At 41.7% G+C, this 23,725-nt stretch overlaps 4 non-coding genes and 7 pseudogenes across 4 annotated transcripts; 2 read left to right on the forward strand and 9 right to left on the reverse strand.

Moving 5' to 3' along the window:
- Window positions 1–661: 661 nt before the first annotated feature.
- Window positions 662–750, forward strand: trnay-gua (transfer RNA tyrosine (anticodon GUA)). The gene is given in 2 exon segments: window positions 662–698; window positions 715–750. It is a non-coding gene; the product is annotated as a tRNA-Tyr (tRNA).
- Window positions 751–985: 235 nt separating this feature from the next.
- Window positions 986–1,058, forward strand: trnak-uuu (transfer RNA lysine (anticodon UUU)). Its single transcript has one exon. It is a non-coding gene; the product is annotated as a tRNA-Lys (tRNA).
- A 1,394-nt stretch (window positions 1,059–2,452) lies between these two features.
- On the reverse strand, window positions 2,453–2,559 carry LOC136746366 (U6 spliceosomal RNA). Its single transcript, XR_010816384.1, has one exon. It is a non-coding gene; the product is annotated as a U6 spliceosomal RNA (small nuclear RNA).
- A 595-nt stretch (window positions 2,560–3,154) lies between these two features.
- On the reverse strand, window positions 3,155–3,273 carry LOC136746340 (uncharacterized; annotated as a pseudogene).
- A 218-nt stretch (window positions 3,274–3,491) lies between these two features.
- Window positions 3,492–3,610, reverse strand: LOC136746360 (uncharacterized; annotated as a pseudogene).
- Window positions 3,611–3,825: 215 nt separating this feature from the next.
- On the reverse strand, window positions 3,826–3,944 carry LOC136746356 (uncharacterized; annotated as a pseudogene).
- Window positions 3,945–4,161: 217 nt separating this feature from the next.
- On the reverse strand, window positions 4,162–4,280 carry LOC136746346 (uncharacterized; annotated as a pseudogene).
- Window positions 4,281–4,490: 210 nt separating this feature from the next.
- On the reverse strand, window positions 4,491–4,609 carry LOC136746343 (uncharacterized; annotated as a pseudogene).
- Window positions 4,610–4,818: 209 nt separating this feature from the next.
- LOC136746359 (uncharacterized) lies at window positions 4,819–4,937 on the reverse strand (annotated as a pseudogene).
- Window positions 4,938–5,153: 216 nt separating this feature from the next.
- LOC136746349 (uncharacterized) lies at window positions 5,154–5,272 on the reverse strand (annotated as a pseudogene).
- A 7,522-nt stretch (window positions 5,273–12,794) lies between these two features.
- Window positions 12,795–12,909, reverse strand: LOC136746363 (U5 spliceosomal RNA). The gene has a single exon (XR_010816381.1). It is a non-coding gene; the product is annotated as a U5 spliceosomal RNA (small nuclear RNA).
- Between the last annotated feature and the right edge of the window lie 10,816 nt (window positions 12,910–23,725).

Consider the following 23,725-nt stretch of genomic DNA (forward strand, 5'->3'; position numbering starts at 1 on the left):
ACCTTCGTCTTACTAACCGGTATTGTAGTTAATGTGTTTATAACCTTTTTTGTTTAACGATTTGTGTGTTATCATATGCGATCCCATGGTCTTTGATTTGGTCACGGAAGTGATTTGTCTTTGATTTGTTGATCTAGAGTTGAATTTTAATTAGCTTTTCCCTTTTGTATAATTAGTGTAGTGCTACATTTAGTCTTTGGTTTTGAATAAATTTAACAATTTATATCTTTGGAATTGGTGTCTGTGTCCAATTATTACAGAAATTGAGTTCTACAAGATTCCAGGATTCGTGATAAGGTGATACTATAAATTCACTTCTTAAATTGAAATTTATAAGTGTACCTTACGATACAACTGATAGCACTGCAACTCAGTGTAGGTGTGCGTTCAGTCCGGCAAACACAACATTTCAGTTATGAAACGCTTTCTACAGGTGATGTATAAATGTAATATTTTCACACATTTGAATAAGTTTGATTTGATACAAGATTTATGAAGTTGACCAAACAAAATGACATAATATTTTTCAGGGGATAAAAATCTCACGACACAATTGGGTAGTACTCACGGTACACGGGTTGAAAACCACTGAGCCAAGCCACGGTGCTTCTTGGCTTTGCACGGCCACAGAGACTTCCAGAGGAAGACGGTGAGAAGCTTCCCTTTGATAGCTCAGTTGGTAGAGTGGAGGACTGTAGGTTTCAGGCAGCGGGCTTCCTTAGGTCGCTGGTTCAATTCCGGCTCGAAGAAAGGCGTGATTATGGTTTGACATCGGTTTTGGACGAGCTCCCAAATGTCAAGCCATTGGAATTGCATGAGGACAAGGAAAAAACCCCGGAAATTCGGATTTGTTGTGGAGAACTCGCATTGCCCACACATCTCATATGCATGTGACCCTTTTCACCCTGAGCCCAGTTTTCTAAACCGTCCAGAAAGCGGTCTGGAAATATCATGAAGCCAACACATTGTGAAGCACCTCACTGAAGCCCGGGTAGTTCAGCCGGTAGAGCATCAGACTTTTAATCCGAGGGTCCAGGGTTCAAGTCCCTGTTTGGGTGCCTTGTTGACCGAGGGCCATGATGGTAAAATGACAATGAAATCTGCAGTTGCGTCTAGGCGAGGTGTCTAGTCCTCTTTGCTTCTTTCGGCAAATATCCAGCCTGTTGTCTTCCAGAGGCAAGTCAAGCCAGGAACTCTGAGAGGTGTTTTTGCCGTTGACGACGTGTCACTTTAGAACAGCACAACATGCATCTCTACTTGACTTGGCACAATCTGTGAGGGTTGGGCCAACACAACGTGTCCACACATTTGCAGTCGTCTTGAAATACTTGGAATGACCTGTGGCCCCATGCCATGCAGAAGTCCACAGCTATGCGTGTCAGCATGCTCTGCTCCTCATCCCCAATGTGCCACTTGTAAGAACTGTGTAAAAAGCGACAGAGAACGTGATCAGCAAAGAAACACAATTCTCCTGAGAACGACAATCATCGTGCCGATCGTAATCTCAGTGCATACCTGGATGCCCAACAAGCCAAGCCAGTGGTTCCCAAGCGTTGTAATGCCACGGCACACTTTGCTGAGACCAAAAACCTTCGCGGCGCACCAACATGAAAAAATAAATAAAAGGATTTACTAGTTATTGTCTCACCTGAATGGCAACAGGCTGCTAAAACTATTATCACACGCACATTGCATGTTAATGTATGTCAGTAAGGGAGTAATTAAAAGGGCAAATGTGTGAAGTGCAAGGAGTGGCCTTTAGTGGTTAGGTAAAAAAGTACACAGACAAACTAAATAATCCCTTGATACAAATCATTTATTTAGTGCAGACAGACCAAGACCAGCCACAATAAACTATTCGCAGTAAATATAAATTCACAGCAAAATAGGTTCAGTTCAAAATATCCTATAACAAGCTGTATGTAACGAAGTGGTTAAACGTTACAAAGGGCATTACAATTGTTGAAAAACAATAGCACACGGATCAAACATGCTATCCCCGCCATTTTATTCGATTTGATTAGACGTTTCGCGACCGAAATGTTTTGTGTGCGGACTGAACGCACACCTGAGCCGAGCACGATCACAATACATATTCACAATTAATCTAAGCAGTATCATATTGTAACCGTTTCGGTCTGTTATCAACCCTTCCGGATCCAAAACCAGGAGTCAGACACCCTTTTCGGTGGACACGCTGTTGACTTCTCACAAGCACCATCCGCCTTCACAGAGGCAGCGCTAGCAGTGGAAAGAACAAAAACGGAGGGAAAATTCGCTTGCGCCGAACGGGGTCGAGAGATCCGCTGTGACGCAGGAGTGCGAGAGGACTCGACACCACCGAGCACGGGCGCGAGAGGGAGAGATACCCACGGTGTGAGAAACCGCCCGCGACGCAAGCACCAGATGCCCGCAAGGACAATGGGAACCGGCGCGCTACCGAGAAACTGACCAAGATATGGAACGCTTCACGAATTTGCGTGTCATCCTTGCACAGGGGCCATGCAAATCTTCTCTGTATCGTTCCAGTTTTATTATACGTATTGCCGTCGCGAACACAAGGGCTGGGTTAGAGAGCACCCGCCTTTGTACCCAGGTGGGCCGGGGGAGCGAGGCGACTCGCTGTTTGGGGCCGGGAAGCCTGTCCCACTCCCTGCTCGTTGGCGGTGAGGCCGGGGGCCTTCCCTGGAGAGACTCTAGCGCCTCTCTTTCACCAAACGTCCGTACCACCATGGCAGACAGGGACACTTCACCCCATCCCCATGCCGGGCAGAGGCATGCTGGGGGAATGTGCAAATCCGGAGAGGTAATCAATCAACCGTAATCCCAAGTGTCATTGGAAAACGGAGCAGAAATCCACTACAATCCCCGATACGCCGAAGTAGTGGGCAGAGATGCTTCCCCCCTGCCAGACGGGGTGCGTCCAGGACGGTGTAGCCGCAAGCCGAGAGGCCTGGCTGCATGATGTCTCTTTAAGGCAGACGGGTGTTGACGGAACTTCCAGCAAATAAAAAAAGAAAAATGGAGGGAAAAATATCAGTTCAGCAAAGGGTGTTGAAAGTAGCCGGGTACGTGTACATTTCTTCAATTATATCTCCTCCAGACAGAAAGAGAGAATTAAGAGCTACAATGAAGTTACCCAGGAGACATAAAAAGCTTGCAGCACCTGGTATTTCCAGGAGGTCACCCATCCAAGTACTGACCAGGCCCTGCCCCGTTTAGCTTCCGAGATCTGACAAGATCGGTAGCGTTCAGGACGGTGAGGCCGCAAGCCGAGACGCCTGGCTGCATGATGTCTCTTAAAGGCTGGCGGGTATTGACGGAACTTCCAGCAAAAAAAAAAAAAAAAAAAAGAAAAATGGATGGAAAAATATCAGTGCAGCAAAGGGTGTTGAAAGAAGCCGGGTACGTGTACAATTCTTCAATTATATCTCCTCCAGACAGAAAGAGAGAATTAAGAGCTACAATGAAGTTACCCAGGAGACGTAAAAAGCTTGCAGTACCTGGTATTTCCAGGAGGTCTCCCATGCAAGTACTGATCAGGCCCTGCCCCGTTTAGCTTCCGAGATCTGATGAGATCGGGCGTGTTCAGGACGGTGAGGCCGCAAGCCAAGAGGCCAGGCTGCATGATGTCTCTTAATGGCTGGCGGGTATTGACGTAACTTCCAGCAAAAAAAAAAAAAAAATGAAAAATGGAGGGAAAAATATCAGTGCAGCAAAGGGTGTTGACAGTAGCCGGGTACGTGTACAATTCTTCAATTATATCTCCTCCTGACAGAAAGAGAGAATTAAGAACTACGATGAAGTAACCCAGGAGACGTAAAAAGTTTGCAGTACCTGGTATTTCCAGGAGGTCACCCATCCAAATACTGACCAGGCCCTGCCACGATTTGCTTCCAAGATCTCACAAGATTGGGCGCGTTCAGGACAGTGTGGCCGCAAGCAAAGAGGCCTGGCTGCATGATGTCTCTTAAAGGCTGGCGGGTATTGACGGAACTTCCAGCAAAAAAAAATAAAAATAAAGAAAAATGGAGGGAAAAATATCAGTGCAGCAAAGGCTGTTGATAGTAGCCGGGTACGTGTACAATTCCTAAATTATAACACCTCCAGACAGAAAGAGAGTATTAAGAGCTACGATGAAGTTTCCCAGGAGACGTAAAAAGCTGGCAGCACCTGGTATTTCCAGGAGATCACCCATCAAAGTACTGACCAGGCCCTGCCCCGTTTAGCTTCCGAGATCTGTCGAGATCGGGCGCGTTCAGGACGGTGTGGACGCAAGCCAAGAGGGCTGGCTGCATGATATCTCTTAAAGGCTGGCGGGTATTGATGGAACTTCCAACAAAAAAAAAAAAAGAAAAATGAAGGGAAAAATACCAGTGCAGCAAAGGGTGTTGAAAGAAGCCGGGTATGTGAATAATACTTCAATTATATCTCCTTCAGACAGAAAGAGAGTATTAAGAGCTACGATGAAGTTACCCAGGAGACGTAAAAGCTTGCAGCACCAGGTATTTCCAGGAGGTCTCACATTCAAGTACTGACCAGGTCCTGCCCCGTTTAGCTTCCGAGATCTGACGAGATCGGTCGCGTTCAGGATGGTGTGGCCGCAAGCCAAGATGCCTGGCTGCATGATGTCTCTTAAAGGCTGGCGGGTATTGACGGAACTTCCAGCAAAAAAAAAAAGAAAAATAGAGGGAAAAATACCAGTGCAGCAAAGGGTGTTGAAAGTAGCCGGGTACGTGTACAATTCTTCAATTATATCTTCTCCAGACAGAAAGAGAGTATTAAGAGCTACGATGAAGTTCCCCAGGAGACGTAAAAAGCTGGCAGCACCTGGTATTTCCTGGAGATCTCCCATCCAAGTACTGACCAGGTCCTGCCCCGTTTAGTTTCCGAGATCTGACGAGATCGGGCGCGTTCAGGACTGTGTGTCCGCAAGCCGAGAGGCCTGGTTGCATGATGTCTCTTAAAGGCTGGCGGATATTGACGGAACTTCCAGAAAAAAGAAAAAAGAAAAAGAAAAATGGAGGAAAAAATATCAGTGCAGCAAAGGGTGTTGAAAGTAGCCGGGTACGTGTACATTTCATCAATTATATCTCCTCCAGACAGAATGAGAGTATTAAGATCTACGATGAAGTTACCCAGGAGACGTAAAAAGCTTGCAGTACCTGGTATTTCCAGGAGGTCTCCCATCCAAGTACTGATCAGGCGCTGCTCCATTTAGCTTCCGAGATCTGATGAAATCGGGCGCGTTCAGAACGGTGTGGCCGCAAGCCAAGAGGCCTGGCTGCATGATGTCTCTTAAAGGCTGGAGGGTATTGACAGAACTTCCAGCAAAAAAAAAAAAAAAAAGAAAAATACACATACCACGTGGGCAATTCTAGAGCGTCCCCTAGAGTACAAACAGTGTATCGTGCCTACAAAAGTTTTCTTGTTACTAACCTTTGGAATCTGGATTTCTGGACAAAGCTCTCCAATAACTATTACAGAACTTAGTTCTTTTCAGTCTAAGATTCCTCTCACGGGGCACCAATTATGTAGCGTAAGGTACACTTATAAATTTCAATTATAGAAGTGTATTTATAGTATCACCTTATCACGAATCCTGGAATCTTGTAGAACTCAATTTCTGTAATAATTTGACGCAGACACCATTTCCAAAGATATAAATTGTCAAATTTATTCAAAACAAAGACTAAATGTAGCACTACACTAATTATATAAAAGGGAAAAACTAATTAAAATTCAACTCTAGATCAACAAATCAAAGACAAATCACTTCCGTGACCAAATCAAAGACCATGGGATCGCATATGATAACACACAAATCGTTAAACAAAAAAGGTTATAAACACATTGACTACAATACCGGTTAGTAAGACGAAGGTGAGTCTCTCGTTAGTATTATTAGTCACACATTAAATAACTACGCAGGTTAGTATTTATGTCAGGTAACTTCTCATTATATATATATATATATATATATATATATATATATATATATATATATATATATATCAGTCTCATTTACGTTTAGGTGCCAAGAAAGATCCTATCATTACTTGTTACCACAATTTCCCTTAACTGATTATTATTCAATGATTAAGGATAGGCAGGGCCACCACTAATCTAATGTCTATTAACTTGTGTCAATTTCAGAATAAACAGTAAAACAGGAATGAGAAGATATTTCTCGGCGTTGACAGATTTTATTTCTAAAATTATCAACAAAACAGTTTAATGCAACACACATTTATATTTAAGAAAACTAAATGATATTACACATTCTAGAGTTATGAATCACAGATTAACATTTCTAATTGATTTCTCAAATGTCATGAATCATGAACTCCAAACTGTTAAACTTATGTGAACTTCGTCGCAGATAGGCCTCTCTGGCTTCCGGCTCAGATAACAGCACACGGCACGAGTTCCGTGTGGTTGGAACAAAGGCAGTCCGGTTCGGCTTTGTCCAAGAACTTCCACTCAGTCGATGCACCTGGAAGTTGGGGTTTCGCGAAAGTAGAGTCGTTTCCAAACAGATTTTCCACTGGTTTGAAGGCTCCAAGGTTGTGCACAAAATCTTCTTTGTAAGCTGGGGTTCCACCGTAGTTACTTGAAGATGAAGTCTTTGAGGAAAGCAGGGCCCTGTTTGTTCCAAGGGTCAAGTTTCTTAAGACTCAAATAGCTATTTAAATGACTGACACTTTCGTATTCAGTCGACTTAGTCAATTGTCCAGCTGTAAAACTCCACTGATCAGGTGGGCACAGGCGGGCAGTGCAGTCTGTAAAGTTCTTTATTTAATAAAGTCCTTTAAAAGAATTCTTCGTACGGCTCAATCTCCTTCTCCCAGTTTAACTCTTCTGTTGCCGGCAAAGACTTGGTTGGTTTCTGGTTCCGGTTCTGGCAACAGAGCTACAGGTTATGCTGTGGCAGCGAGTTACTGGTTCAGGTGAGAGAGAGAGAGAAAGAAAGGCCGTGTTTGTCCTTTATAGTCTGTCAGATCAATAGGTGATTGGTTCCTGAGTTCTTGAGATTGGATTTCGGTTTCAGCCCCCAGTGTCCTATTGGAGGGGGGCTTGATTTATGACTGATGTCAATCCATGCCATCTTTTGGAAATGCCGGTTGGCCTGGGTTCGTAGCTCTATGTCGGGATTTCAGCTCTCATCCACTTCAAAGAGTTTTTATCACCAACAGGCCCCTTTCTCCAGACATCTCATAGCAGAATAACAAACTATTTGGCCTCTTCTCGGTGCCATCCTCCCCAAAACTGTCACTTTGATGCAAACCAGTTCCAAGCTGATGAGCTAAGGAAATCTGATAACTTTGGGGGGGAGAGGTCTTCTTTAGATCCGTGCTTCAGCTCAGAGCCCAAATACTCTTATCCAAATACACCCAACATAACGCTACACACCACATCCCAAAGATGCTCTATTGGGTTGAGATCTGGTGACTGTGGTTGCCAGTTTAGTACAGTGAACTCATTGTCATGTTCAAGAAACCAATTTGAAATGATTCGACCTTTGTGACATGGTGCATTATCCTGCTGGAAGTAGCCATCAGAGGACGGGTACATGGTGGTCATAAAGGGATGGACATGGTCAGAAACAATGGGCCGTGGCATTTAAACGATGCCCGATTGGCACTAAGGGGCCTAAAGTGTGCCAAGAAAACATCCCCCACACCATTACACCACCACCACCAGCCTGCACAGTGGTAACAAGGCATGATGGATCCATGTTCTCATTCTGTATACACCAAATTCTGACTCTGAAATCGAGACTCATCAGACGTATGTATGTATGTATGCATGTCCAATTGCTTTGACAATACAAATGCACTGAATTGAGAGAGAGAGAGAGAGAGAGGTAGTCCAGACCGCTGCAAAATTCCTGCTGAAGTGATCTGGATCACCACACAATGGCCCAAGGACCACTGCAAACTTGGATTTCAATGTATTTGTGTAATGTGTGTTGCAATAGCACCTACCATGTTCCTTTGTGGTGATCTGGTTAATTCTGATCTGGGAAAACCACAATCCTGCAGGTTTAATAAGTCTCTCTACACATCAGTCCCTGAGTACCTTCAACCAATGGTCATTTTGACCAATTAAGCCCAAGATTTGAGTCAATTAAGTTGTCAAGGACTACCCAGTGAAGACGTGAACTCACGACTAGGTCACACTGTGAGCTCACCAGAGCAGACATTACACTGAGCTCACTGTGAGCTCACTTAGTGCTTTTCCAGCGACATGGTGATGGTGCTGGAGCCGGAGCCGCTGCCCTTACTCGGTGGCTAACCCACCTCTATGTTACAAATGTTCCCTAAACACTTATTTTGCAAGATCAATAAAAATCCTTTAGGAAATTTAAACTTTTACTGACACACATAGTTAATAGCAATGTATTATAACTTTACCAAAAATAATAATCTGTATATCTTTAATTGTTTAGACATTATTAAGATATAATGCATCTTTCACATAGGGAACATTTGTAACATGTTAGGAAAAACAAACAAATGATTTGAAAATATTCATAATTACAGCATACAATTTGTCAGGCTTCATAAGAATGGTATTTATAACATACTCTGTAAAAATCAAGCAAATAGCATTTGTGGTTCACAAGAAAATATATATATATATATATATAATCAAAGCTATCAGACTATAGCAGCCGTTGTATGAAGACACATACGATTATACAGCATTATTTGGCAGCTTCGCAAGACCTAATTTTAAACGTTGTTGGTAAGTTAGATAATTAGTGGGGACCCTCTATTTGCAGTTCTTCCCCTCCATAATTGCTAAAATAAAGTTTTACTGACATTTTATTGACCCTACCACTGCATAGGGCATATCTGTAACATGAACGCTACTGAATGGCACATACATTGAAAACTACAGAGAACTGAGACAAATCCACTTTACACTTCATAAATAATCTTAAAACGTTTCCAACCAAGGCAACACCCACTTGAAATACATTAATTCTCATTTTTGGTAAACAAAAAGAGAGATTGTTACATATGTTCCCTATGATGCATCTACAGAGAGAGAGAGACAGACAGACACTAACACTCTCTCTCTCTCTCTCTCTCAGCTGGGAGTGTGTGGGAGGGGTCTGCAGTGAGCGGGAGTGCTGCTGAGAGCTCTGTCCTTTGGCTGCGTTTTTTTGTTGCTTTACTTTTTTCAGTTTGTTTATTTTGTCTTCTGTTTTCAGTGCTTTTCTTATTGTGGGGGAACAGGGGAGGGGAGGGGGGAGTACCGGTAGTTCTTCCCGGGTCGGGGGGTCGGACCCCCTGAATGCGTCTTTGATAAGAAAAACTGACCCGACGCCATGGAGTCAAGATCGCTCCGGTGCAGTTCTGCCCCCTAGAGCAGTGTGTGTTAGCGGTTGGGGAGGTAGCAGGGTGTGAAAATATCAAGTCTGCTGCCATTGTTATCTTCTTAAAAACCACTGATCTGCTCAATCAGCTAGTGGCTAATGGCACAGTGTTAGACGACACTTTCACCCCGGTGTTGCCGCTCGCTGCTCCTGCCCGGAAGGTAACGCTGTCTAACGTCCCTCTGTTCATCCGCACCGGCTCGGGCAGCTGGCTCGGGCAGCTGATGTCCGGCATTAAGAGGGTCCCGCTGGGCTGCAAAGCCCCGCAACTGAAACACGTCGTGTCCTTCCGAAGGCAGCTGTATATGATCCTCAATAACATCAATGAGGATCTTAATGTCTCCGAAGTTGGATCTCTCTTTCTGCCACCACCACGAAGATTGCTCTTTAGTAATGTTGGAAAGTCAAAGACAGCAACCGTCAGGGTTCTTGCATATGACGTATTCGTGCTGCACCTCTCTGCAAGGATCCAGGACAGTTTGTCAATGTAAACTCCAGTGCCTGGGAATATTTCCACCTAAAAGACAATGGTAAATAAAAAACAAGTTTATCCCCAAACTATTCTTATATTATGTTAAGTGGAATACTCAGACATTATCAGTGAGGCTGTGATTTTGTTACAGAAATGTGTTATTAAAGACCACAGTATGTCTCAATTCTAAGTTTATTAATTTACAGACATAATAAAGTCAGTGAATCTGTGACACCCATAATTCAATTACATTCTTATTATCAACTATAACTATGAATATACCTGATAATGTAGCATCATTAGATTGTTTACAACCAATATTTGTTTTCAATATATATATTTTTACCTTGTCTTTGTAATATTGTAGACCAAGAGTGTTACACCTGTTTTGGTGATTCTTTGTCAGATTCAGAACAATTTGCTGTGGGGCTGTCAGAACCACTTGATGGTGACACACTTTTGTCTTCATTGCTGATAAATGTGGCTTTTGTTACAATTTTTTTCAGATTGTCCAAAATTGATTGATAATCATTTCTAGTAATATATTTAATACAAAGTGAAAACAAAACCATCAATGCCTGCAATTATACTTGAGAGACTTGCTCTATGTTATTGGCAAACTGACCTTTTTGTGGGTCATTAACATTAGCTACGAAAAAAATAAAAAAGATAAAATACAACAATTACCAGGTCTAATGTAATGCATATAGTCATTAATGTAGGATTATGAAGTTATGTTGAAAAACTTTATTTAATAATCAGTATTATTAAACTATTAGACAGTGCACATTACGAGTCTGTATTGTGGTTCTAGATTACTTCAGTATGATCAACTATAATACATTACTCTGGAATCTAAATTACTTAAGAATAACATTTATCAAGGTAAGGAATTATTTGCTATAAATAAAAAAACTTACCATCAACCATACGGTTTCGAAGACATTGGTTTTCATTTTTAAGTCTTGTGTTTTCCTTTTCGAGCTGCTTAACTTTTTGCTGTAGCTCAACTTCACTGGACTCTTTAAATGTCTGTAGAATGTGATGGGATCTAATTCTTGAAGCTCCATCGGTTTTCTTTCTTATTTTGTGCTGTATTCAGAGAGAAAAAGAGTTTAAAATGAATTATATATATATATATATATATGAAAATGATTAAAAAAAAACAATCCTGCAATACATTTATTTAATATTTGCAGTAATTATCTCACCGGTAACTGTGGTTCATCAAGGTCACTATCATCTGAAATTTGAAGTTTTTTGTTTGTTTTAGGTACTCTCTTCATTTTAGGAGAGGGCATTTTTGTTAGGTCATTAAGTTTTCTTCTTAGTTCACCTTCTTTTCCTAAAATAAAAATAAAATAAATAAAACCCTGCATTATGTCCACAGATATTTGGGGATTATATTTATTTGTCATAAAAATACTGTGCTTTGACCATACAAATTAAGATGAACAGCCAACACTGAATCAAAACTGAAGTTAAATTATATCTGGTTTAATTTATTTTGTGATTTGGGGGATTTTATTGTAAAGCACAACACACAATAAATCGTTCTTACAAATGCCAGTCAAGTATGACGAGTTTTTAGTGCCCTCACCACCACCTACCATGTTATAAGAGTATGTTAGAAGTACAACACATTAATAACTTAAACATTCATTTCAAATATACTGTGATTGTATATATCAAATAGCATGTAAAGACTTTAATGTTTTTTTTTTTTAAATAAACATTTTTACCAGTCATAATGATCTGCGCTTCATGGACAGGCCATCCACCTTTTGGAGGTTTGTTCATGTCTCTCCACTCTGCTCTGAAGTTTCGAGTCGTCTCTTCGTCATCATCAGCAATGCTGAATAAATCAAAATTGCGAAAGCAAGCAGTGGGAATCACGCTGTAAGAGTCTTTGTCGACCCCGCTTTCCCACTTCACCAACGCGTGCATCACCGCCATACTACCTTCACCTTCTCATCCGTTTTTTCTGCGCGTTTTTCCCCCGACAAGTCACGGCACAAAAAACAGTCCCGCTCTGCATTCTGGTACTTGGCGTTCTTAATAACACCAACAGGGTGTAATCGCATAGACCACTCGAGTATAAAGTACTACATATCCCATCAGTTACAGTTTTTTTTCATCTTCTGAAACTGCAATTTAGCACTTTCAACTGTTTCTTAGTGATTCCTAGAATTACTAACCGGTATTGTAGTCAATGTGTTTATAACCTTTTTTGTTTAACGATTTGTGTGTTATCCTATGTGATCCCATGGTCTTTGATTTGGTCACGGAAGTGATTTGTCTTTGATTTGTTGATCTAGAGTTGAATTTTAATTAGTTTTTCCCTTTTGTATAATTAGTGTAGTGCTACATTTAGTCTTTGTTTTTAAATAAATTTGACAATTTATATCTTTGGAATTGGTGTCTGCGTCCAATTATTACAGAAATTGAGTTCTAAAAGACTCCAGGATTCGTGATAAGGTGATACTATGAATTCACTTCTTTAATTGAAATTTATAAGTGTACCTTACGCTACATATATATATATGTATGTATGTATGTCCAATTGCTTTGACAATACAAATGAATTGAATTGAGAGAGAGACAGACAGACAGACAGACTGACAAACAGAAAAACAGACAGACACAGATACACACACACACACACACACACACAGAGCCAGCCAGCCAGCCAGCTCAGCGATGACATCACGAGCCTCTCTCAGCTGACTGCTATGACATCACAGAGCATGTACATTCCGTTGCTTGCCGTCTGTCAACCACTCAGTCACTGCCAGCCAGACTGGCTGGCTGGCTGGATGGGGGGGCTGCTTGCTGCTGCTGTGTACCTTAGCAAGCTTATTTGCTTGACCGGCCTTCCTCCTCCGCCCACATGCCCACCTATGCCCGATCTGCTGTTCACCTGGATCACAGCTCCGCCCCAACAAGGCAGAGCCTCCCAAAAATGGTACAAACTCACCCACGATCCCCTCCACGGAAAGCTTTAGCAAAAGGCAAAAGCGTTATACGTAATGAAGAGGAACCCGAGTCCAAGACGCATCCGACCAGCCATACATATTTGTGTGTATTAAAGATCACATTTTCTTACATTTAGTTTTTCTGTACTTTATTACATCTTATTGTGATTTATAAATGTATTGTTTCTTTTCCATATGTATGTATGTATGTATGTGTGTGTGTGTGTGTCTGTCTCTGTGTGAAAGTTAGTGTGTGTGTCTGTACGTGTGTGTGTGTATGTCTCTCTGTGAAAGTGTGTGTGTGTGGGGGTGTGACAGTGTGTGTGAGTGTCTGTCTGTCTGTCTGTCTTGTTGTCTGTCATATAACTCGCACATCTGTGAGGGCACCATTTTTGCAGAAGAGATGTACACATTTTGGAGCAACATATGCTGCCATCCAGACCTCATCTTTTCCAGTGACGTCCCTGCATTTTCAAAAAGATCACATTTTATTACATTTTGTTTATCTGTACTTTATTACATCTTATTGTGATTTATACTTGTAATGTTTCTTTTCCATATATATGTATGTACAGTGGGGGAAAAAAGTATTTGATCCCCTGCTGATTTTGTACGTTTGCCCACTGACAAAGAAATGATCAGTCTATAATTTTAATGGTAGGTGTATTTTAGCAGTGAGAGACAGAATAACAACAAGAAAATCCAGAAAAATGCATTTCAAAAAAGTTATAAATTGATTTGCATGTTAATGAGGGAAATAAGTATTTGACCCATTTTCAATGCCCTGGCTTAGGGAAGGAGGTTCTCACCCATGATTTGACGGTACATGGCCCCGTCCATCGTCCCTTTGATGCGGTGCAGTTGTCCTGTCCCCTTAGCAGACAAACAGCCCCAAAGCATAATGTTTCCACCTCCATGTTTGATGGTGGGAATGGTGTTCTTGGGGTCATTCCTCCTCCTCCAAACACGGCGAGTTGAGTTGATGGCAAAGAGCTTGATTTTGGTCTCATCTGAGACCACTTTCACCCAGTTCTCCTCTGAATCATTCAGATGTTCATTGGCAAACTTCAGACGGGCCTGTATATGTGCTTTCTTGAGCAGGGGGACCTTGCGGGCGCTGCAGGATTTCAGTCCTTCATGGCATAGTGTGTTACCAATTGTTTTCTTGGTGACTATGGTCCCAGCTACCTTGAGATCATTAACAAGATCCTCCCATGTAGTTCTGGGCTGATTCCTCACCGTTCTCATGATCATTGAAACTCCACGAGGTGAGATCTTGCATGGAGCCCCAGACTGAGGGAGACTGACAGTTATTTTGTGTTTCTTCCATTTGCGAATAATCGCACCAACTGTTGTCACCTTCTCACCAAGCTGCTTGGTGATGGTCTTGTAGCCCATTCCAGCCTTGTGTAGGTCTACAATCTTGTCCCTGACATCCTTGGACAGCTCTTTGGTCTTGGCCATGGTGGAGAGTTTGGAATCTGATTGATTGATTGCTTCTGTGGACAGGTGTCTTTTATACAGGTAACGAGCTGAGATTAGGAGCACTTCAACAGAGTATGAAAGACACCTGGGAGCCAGAAATCTTGCTGATTGATAGGGGATCAAATACTTATTTCCTTCATTAACATGCAAATCAATTTATAACTTTTTTGAAATGCATTTTTCTGGATTTTTTGGCTGTTATTCTGTCTCTCACTGTTAAAATACACCTACCATTAAAATTATAGACTGATCATTTCTTTGTCAGTGGGCAAACGTACAAAATCAGCAGGGGATCAAATACTTTTTTCCCCCACTGTACATACATATATATGGAAAAGAAACATTACAAGTATAAATCACAATAAGATGTAATAAAGTACAGATAAACAAAATGTAATAAAATGTGATCTTTTTGAAAATGCAGGGACGTCACTGGAAAAGATGAGGTCTGGATGGCAGCATATGTTGCTCCAAAATGTGTACATCTCTTCTGCAAAAATGGTGCCCTCACAGATGTGCGAGTTATATGACAGACAAACAGACAGACAGACAGACAGACACTCACACACACTGTCACACCCCCACACACACACACTTTCACAGAGAGACATACACACACACACACTCACTTTCACACAGAGACAGGCACACACACGTACAGACACACACACTAACTTTCACACAGAGACAGACACACACACACACACACATACATACAGGATAACGCCAAACCACATTCTGCCCAGATTTCAAGCGCATGGTTGCATAGGCAGAGAGTGCGGGTGCTAGCATGGCCTGCCTGCAGTCCTGACCTGTCTCCAAATTGAGAATGTGTGGCGCACTAGTGCAAATTAAGACAACGAAGGCCCTGTGCAGTTGCGCAGCTGAGGAAATGCATAATGGATGAATGGGGGAAAATCCCGCTTGCTAAACTTAACCAAGTGGTGTCTTCAGTGCCCAAGTGCTTAATAAGTGTTATTAAAAGAAAAGGTGATGTTACATAGTGGTAAACAGTCGACTGTCCCAACTTTCTTGGTTTCTTTTCACTGCTAATGAGATGCTGTAGAGTGAGTTAGTTATATTGCTTTCAGGAGCTCTAATCGTATTGATGAGTTCATGCAGCATTTTTAATTGAATTTCAAAAAGAAATCCTTGCTGTCTGGCCTGTGTGTATGAGATGTACTCTGTCAATCTTTGGCTAACAACTGAAACATTGGTAGAACAGAAATGGCAACATAAAAAAGAAAAGTACATTTTAAAAGAGCACATTAAATAGGATGAATATACAGTTTTTTACAATCACTTTGTCACTAATTTCAGAACCTTGATGTCATTTTTCAAAACTCTAGACACAAAACTCAAAACGGTCATCACTTGTAACACAGGCTGTCCAATGTTCAAGACATTGCATTGTGCATTCATATCTTTAAAGAAACCTTGCACTTGCAGACTTGTTGGTTCAAATAACTCATTTATCATGAAATACCATAGTAACATAGTAAAACAGAAGATACCGATAGTTTCACTGTGTAGTTGTTCGTACAATCATTAAATATTGTAGTACAAAATATGTGATACATGTTTCATTATGGTACTACACATAAATACATCACTGTAAAAGGACTAGTAGAGAGAATACTACAGACACAGTGGAATCATTGAACAAAATCTGAAATACAATACAATACAATACAATCAAATCACACCATAGGTTTCTTTGAATCCATGCAACAATAATTAGCTACAAAAAAGAACAAAACTACAGTAAAATGTCAACTGCAGTGTTCCTCACCTGGCTTAGTGTAAAAAGCAAAACAAAGGATTGATTACCGTACTTCTAAATTTCCATCAGCCCTGTGTTCAGGTTCAGGTTCTCACAACCATTTTTCACAAGAGGCATCTTGAAACTGAACATACCTGAACATATTCAGTCATCAGCTGCTTCACTCTGTCTGCATTTCTTTCAAAAGGCACACTATACTCTGTGCTACACATTGGTATGCAGTATACAGTCATTTGACAATTGAGAGTAGCCTAATGTTTTGTGCATGCTGAAGACTTGCCGCTTCTCAGTACGGAAATTTCTGATGATTGAGGCCACAGTTGATCCTGAGTTGATTCTGAGGTTTGATTGAATCATTGTAGCTGCCTCAGTCATGGTCATGCCATGATTTACAACATGCTCTACAACTATTTCTCGGATTTCACTGGACACTATTTGCTGTTGCTGCCGCTGTCTGGTCCGTGGCCTTGTCCTCTACCACGTTCCCCCAACACCTCTCAAATGAGGCCCATGGCTGCCTCTCTGGTGAGCCCTAAGCCCTCCTCTATGACGAGGCCCATGACCACCTCTCAGAAGGGGTGCATGTCCCCTTCCATTCCTTTGACCACCACGTCTTCCTCCTCCCACTGCTTTACCTCTATTGTGACCTGGATGACCTGCCGGCTCCATGTTATCACTGTGTTGCTGGGGTGGATAGCACTCATTTCACTCGATACTCGTACCACAATGTGAAATCAATCATCAATAACCAGTTGGCAGTATTGGAAAAGCAATTACAAGGGCCTGCATACATACAGTAATGTCAAATCTGATGTGGAAGAACAATCATCTTCAACCAGGTTGGAGCGTTAGTTGCAATGCCTTTAATACACGCAGCGTGGAGAGGAACAGTGACTCAAGAAGATCCCAAAGTCACTCTGCCTTCATTTTAACAGTCAGAGCTTTTATACACAAAAATCAAAGAGCTGGTTATAATCAGAAAGTCATTACTATGTTATCTTAAAAGTTAGCTAAGCAGAATTTATATCATTATAGGACAGAGTTCATAGATCAACACATGGATTAGGGAGCAGGCACTTCAATCATACTGTTTGACATTGTCTCCAAGATTCTCATCGTAAATAAAAAACAGAAATCAAACTACCTTCTGGCCTGACCTTCTAGCTTGACCTTATCTTTCTTAAGTATACAAGAAAGAAAAACAGGTATTAGAGAAAGAATTTCCAACTTTCCTTCCACACTGAAAACATGGTGTGGAAAAGTGCTACATGATGATGAATGATGATGAAATATTACATCCATAGATAATGTAGTCCAACTGGTTCATGCTCCTCGGTTATTGGTGTCAATGGATCTCATTATCCTGAAACTTTCATTATCGAAACATGGAATACTCTTCGTCAGTTTCCATAAAACTATGAATTAAGAGTAATGCAACAGTCACTTATCATTTTGAGCAGCTGTATCAATTGATAGTTAGATCTTTGTAATGAAATGAATAGACAGTGATCTCAGATGTAATGTGTGAATTGCATTTTGAAATGGTAATTCTTTGATGTTAAGTTGTGTCATTTTAGTTCAATGAACAAATGATCTGAGGTTGATGTGTATTGTATCCAAGCAATTGAAAAATGTGCATTTTGATCATTGGGTGTGAGTTTTGTGTCTAGAGTTTTGAAAAATGACATCAAGGTTCTGAAATGAGTGCCAAAGTGATTGTAAAAAAGTGTAATATCAGGGGACAGTGGCTATTACTGATCTGGCCTTCCATGGCCTCTGTATTAATGTAACAGGTCACATTGTATGTGTACACTGATACTTGATAGTATAATATAGTACAAGTAAAAAACATACATAGGTATCATAGAAGTATTTTGCAGAAATGATTAAGGATACTTATCAAAATGGAGAGGAAATGCTAAATCCAGTCTCCCCAGGCTGAGCTTCTATTGCTACACCTGCTAAGTGGCTGCTGGCCCCACTATATGGATAGAGCCACACCAAGTACAAGAGTCTCCCCGTTGCTATTTATATCTCCCTATCCAGTCTTCTATACGTGTCAGGGTGGGGTGCCTATTCCCCTGTGTGTGTGTGAAAGTGTGTCTGTGTGTGTGTCTGTAAGTGTGTGTGTCTGTCTGTGATAGTGTGTGTGTGTGTCTGTCTGTCTGTCTGTCTGTCTGTCTGTGAAAGTGTGTGTGTGTGTGTGTGTGTGTGAAAGTGTGTGTGAGTGTTTGTCTGTCTGTCTGTCATGTAACTTGCACATCTGTTAGGGCACCATTAATGCAGAGATGTACACATATTGTTTATTTTCCATATATATGTATGTATGTATGTATGCATGTCCAATTGCTTTGACAATACAAATGCACTGAATTGAGACAGAGAGAGAGAGAGAGAGAGAGAGAGAGAGAGAGAGAGAGAGACAGAGAGAGAGAGGTGCTAAGGCACATTTGTAACATAAATTAGGGAACATTTGAAACATGCTTAGGGAACATTCATAAGAACATAAGAACATAAGAACATAAGAAAGTTTACAAACGAGAGGAGGCCATTCGACCCATCATGCTCGTTTGGTGTCCATTAATATCTAAGTGATCCATGGATCCTATCCAGTCTATTTTTAAATGTTCCCAAACTTTCAGCTTCTACCACTTTCCATCTTGAATGCCTTGAAGCCCAATTTCCATTTGTTCTCCCCTGGTGTGTGTGTCCCTGCTGATCTGGAAAAGCTCCTCTGGTTTGAGGAACCTTTCATGATTTTGAAGACTTGGATCAAGTCCCCACGTAATCTCCTCTGTTCCAGGGTGAAAAGGTTCAGTTCCCTCAGTCTCTCCGAGTAGGACTTTCCCTTCAGATCTGGAATAAGTCTGGTTGCTCTCCTCTGAACTGCCTCTAAAGCAGCAATATCCTTCTTGAAGTGTGGTGCCCAGAACTGTACACAGTATTCCAGATGAGGTTTAACTAGCGCATTGTACAGTCTTAACATTACTTCCCTTGTTTTAAATTCTACACTTTTGACGATATACCCTAGCATTCTGTATGCCTTTTGTATTGCTTCCCCACATTGTTTGGATGGAGAAAGTGAATCCACATAGATTCCTAGGTCTTTCTCATGCATTACTTCATCTAGATCTGTACCTCCCATAGTGTAATTATAGTGGACATTTTTGTTTCCTGCATGTATTACCTTGCACTTGTCCACATTGAATTTCATTTGCGAGGTGTCAGCCCACAACTGAATTTATCTAAGTTCCTCTGAATAGCATGTGCTGCCAAGATTGTATCTGCTGAGCCACCTATTTTAGTATCATCTGCAAATTTGACAAGGTTGCTAAGTATCCCAGAGTCCAGATCATTAATATAGATTAGAAAAAGCAAAGGCCCTAGTACTGATCCCTGTGGAACTCCACTAACAACCTCACTCCAGTTAGAAGTGACTCCTCTAATCTGTTTCCTATACATCAACCAGTTCATAATCCATCTACTTACATTACCCTGAATGCCTACAGCTTCCAATTTGAGGATCAGTCTTTGGTGTGGAACCTTATCAAAAGCTTTTTGGAAATCTAAGTATATCATATCATATGCTTTCACGTGATCTACAGCTGCAGTTGCATGTTCAAAAAAATTTATTAAGTAAGTAAGACATGATCTGCCTCGTCTAAACCCAAGTTGACTATCTCCAAGAATATGGTTTTCATTGAGATGCTCCTCTTATTTTCTGTCTAATCATTTTTTCCAACATTTTACAGGTGATGCAGGTGAGACTGATTGGTCTGTAATTTCCTGGCTCAGTTTTGTCCCCTTTCTTGTGGATTGGTATGAAATTTGCTGTCTTCCAGTCAGTGGGAACATCCCCTGTTCTAAGTGTCATTTGGAATAATCGAGTTAGCAGCCTATACATAATTTCCCTCATTTCTTTAAGTACTGTTGGAAATATCCCATCTGGCCCAGGTGATTTGTTTGATTTTAATTCTGCTAGTCCCTTTAGTACCTCCTCCTCATTTATCCTGATCTCTCTTAGGGTTTGACTGGATTGATTGTCAACCTGTGGCATGTCATCTGTTTCTTCTTTTCTAAAAACCTCTGTGAAATACTCATTTAGAATATTTGACACATCTTGTTCGTTTTCCAAGATACCTCCATTTTTGCTCTTTATCTGTTTCACCTCCTCCTTAATTGACCGCTTGCTGTTGTAATTTTGAAAAAAGCTCATTGCATTGGTTGTAGCTCCAAGAGCTATGTTTCTTTCTATTTCCCTCTTTGCTTTCCTGATCCCTTTCTTAAGATCTCTTTGCAGCTCAACATATTCTATGTATTTTGTTTCATCACCATCCCTTTTGTATGTGCTATACAACATTTTCTTCCTCTTTATATTTTTTTGCATGCCTCTGGTTTGTATGTATGTATGTATGTATGTATGTATGTATGTGTGGAAGGAAAGTTAGAATTTCTTTTCTCACAACTGTTTTTCTTTCTTGTATACTTAAGAAAGATAAGGTCAAGCTAGAAGGTCAGGAGGCCATAAGGTAGTTTGATTTCTCTTTGTTATTTACAATGAGAACCTTGGAGACAATGTCAAACAGAATGACCTACGTGCCTGTTCCCTAATACCATGTGTAGACCTATGAACTCTGTTCTATAATGATATATGTTCTGCTTAGTTAGCCTTTAAGATAACATAGTAATGACTTTCTAGCATGTATGTATGTATGTATATATATATATATATATATATATATATATATATATATATATATATATGTATGAATGTATGTATGTCCAATTGCTTTGACAATACAAATGAATAGAATTGAGAGGGAGAGAGAGAGAGAGACAAACAGACAGACTGACAAACAGAAAAACAGACAGACACAGACACACACACACACACACACACAGAGCCAGCCAGCCAGCCAGCTCAGCGATGACATCACGAGCCTCTCTCAGCTGACTTCTATGACATCACAGAGCACGTACATTCCATTGCTTGCCGTCTGTCAACCACCCAGTCACTGCCAGCCAGACTGGCTGGCTGGCTGGATGGGGGGGCTGCTTGCTGCTTCTGCGTACCTTAGCAAGCTTATTTGCTTGACCGGCCTTCCTACTCCTCTGCCCACATGCCCACCTATGCCCGATCTGCTGTTCACCTGGATCACAGCTCCGCCCCAACAAGGCAGATCCTCCCAAAAATGGTACAAACTGATTCACGTTCCCCTCCACGGAAAACTTTAGCCCAAAATAAGGGACACATTCTGTAACAACATAATGGATGCCCACCCAACCTGTGACAAAACTGAGAAAAAAGAAAAACGCTCAGTCCTCCTGGGGTAGGGACACACAGCCACCCTGGCTGCCCAATATGTCAGCGCCTACCACAGCCTGAGGGACACAGTGACACACGAGCACCGACTGTAAATATAATGTAAATACTCGTTTGTAATGCATGTCGTTGTATTTCAAAAAAGGAATCTGGAAATAGTAAACCTATTTTCTTTATTTGTATGTATTAAAGATCACATTTTATTACATTTTCTTTTTCTGTACTTGATTACGTGATTCATAATTCTATTATTCATTTTCCGTGTATATGTATATATGTATGTATGTATGTGTGTATATATATATATATATATATATATATATATATATATATATATATGTCCAATTGCTTTGACAATACAAATGAATTGAATTGAGAGGGAGAGAGAGAAAGAGAGAGAGAGAGAGAGAGAGAGAGGAATATGAGCTCCTAAAAAACATTTGTTTTTATACATAAGCAGATTTAATTTGTCATTTACAAATGAATATATAGCACTATAAACATACACAGAAGACATGGAATAGAAATTCAGAAGAAAAAGTATTCAAAAAATAATAATTTTAATAAAAACACAAAAAGTAGAAAGCAGAGAGACAGTTCAGGAAGAAAAGTCAGAAAAGAAAAGCTGAAGACAAGAATTGGAGGTAAGACCTTTCACCTATAGACACAAATTATTAAACAAAACAATATATATAAATAAAATAAATAAGCATTCTCAGTAGTTGACTCAGCTAATGAAAATGCAGAGCTCACTTTGAATAGAGTGACAGTAGGAGAGAGCCCAACTGCCACTGAGACTGATACAAATCTATCGAACAGCAGTCTGACTGCAGAGCTGCCTTTTGAAATCCGATACCCTGAAGACATTCGCTCTACACAGGCTAAGAAGGACTACAAACAAGCTGTGATGAGAGCATCTCCTGAGACCCTCATCCTAGACTACACCGGTAAAGGAGAAAACAGGGTCAAGAACAATCTACTGTTCTACACCGCCTTTCACAAAACCCTGTGCCAGACATACCCCAATAACAACAAGAGGGGCATTAGCAGAGGCAGGCAGATCTCAGTGCTGGTAGAGAAAGACACAGACAGTGTGATGCTCACTTTTAATGTATACCACAATGGGACCATCATGGTGCAGGGCAGCGAGAGCAGCCTGGACCAATTATCTCTCGGCTTCCACACCTCAAAGCAGCAGACTGAGGTAGAGAAACAAGTGCCAGAGCCGGCCACCCTGCAGTCTGCCCCCAGCCACACGGAGCCAGACAGTGCCCAATCTCCCACAGACTGCCCTCCTGTCTACCCAAAACTCTCCAGCAACATTAAAACACTAAAGGAATGCCTATCAGTGCTGGAGCTGGAGTTTGCGCAGCTCCGGGATGAGATGCACAGACTAAAGATGCAGCACAAGGCTGAGATCCATGAGCTGAGAGCAGCAGTGAGAGACCTGGAGGAGCAGAGTCAAACCCTGAGGACGGAGCTGTGCAGAGCGAGGGAGGAGCTGACCAGGACACCCCAGCACAGCCAGCTAAGGAGCCTGCAGAGCCAGCTGGAGGAGCTAAGAGAGGAGCTACACATCACTGGAGCACAGAGACTACACTGCACTGACCCCACAACACCTCCAACCCCTGACACCTCCAACACTGACACACCCACTGATCCACCCACACTCCCCACCACTCCTGACACCCCCACTATCACCAGACCTGCCACTAATACACAAACCCCTGAAACGCCACTCCCCCAAAACACACCCGCTGCCCCCACCACTTCCGACGCAAACCCGGAGTGGCAGGTCAACACAGAGGTGGTCATTCTGAGCGACTCCAATGGGAAGTTCCTGGATGAGAGGTGCCTCTTCCCTGGGTGAAAAGTGAAAAAGCTTTGGTGCCCGACAGCACAGAGAGCCCTGGAGCTGCTCTCCAAGAGGAGGCTGTGCCAGGTCAAACACATCCTCATCCACACCGGCACTAACGACCTGAGTGCCCGCATGGGCGATGTGGCCTCAGCCCTGAGACAGGTGGCAACGAAAGCCACAGAGGAATTCCCAACTGCCAAAATCACCATCTCCACACTGCTGCCGCGCACAGACATGCCCCTGCACATCATCCAGGCCATCAACGCAGATGTGTCCCGAAGATGTGCCCTCCTCCCCAATGTACACCTGGCACACCACTGAGACATCCAGCCACATCACCTGTATGACCACGACCACCTCAACAAGACGGGTGTGAGGATCTTCGCAAAGGTCCTCAAGGACACAACCCTGTGCCGAAACCCCACACACCCCCACCTCGAG

Source organism: Amia ocellicauda, unplaced genomic scaffold, assembly GCF_036373705.1.
Source record: "Amia ocellicauda isolate fAmiCal2 unplaced genomic scaffold, fAmiCal2.hap1 HAP1_SCAFFOLD_99, whole genome shotgun sequence".
NCBI classification, from domain to species: Eukaryota; Metazoa; Chordata; class Actinopteri; order Amiiformes; family Amiidae; genus Amia; species Amia ocellicauda.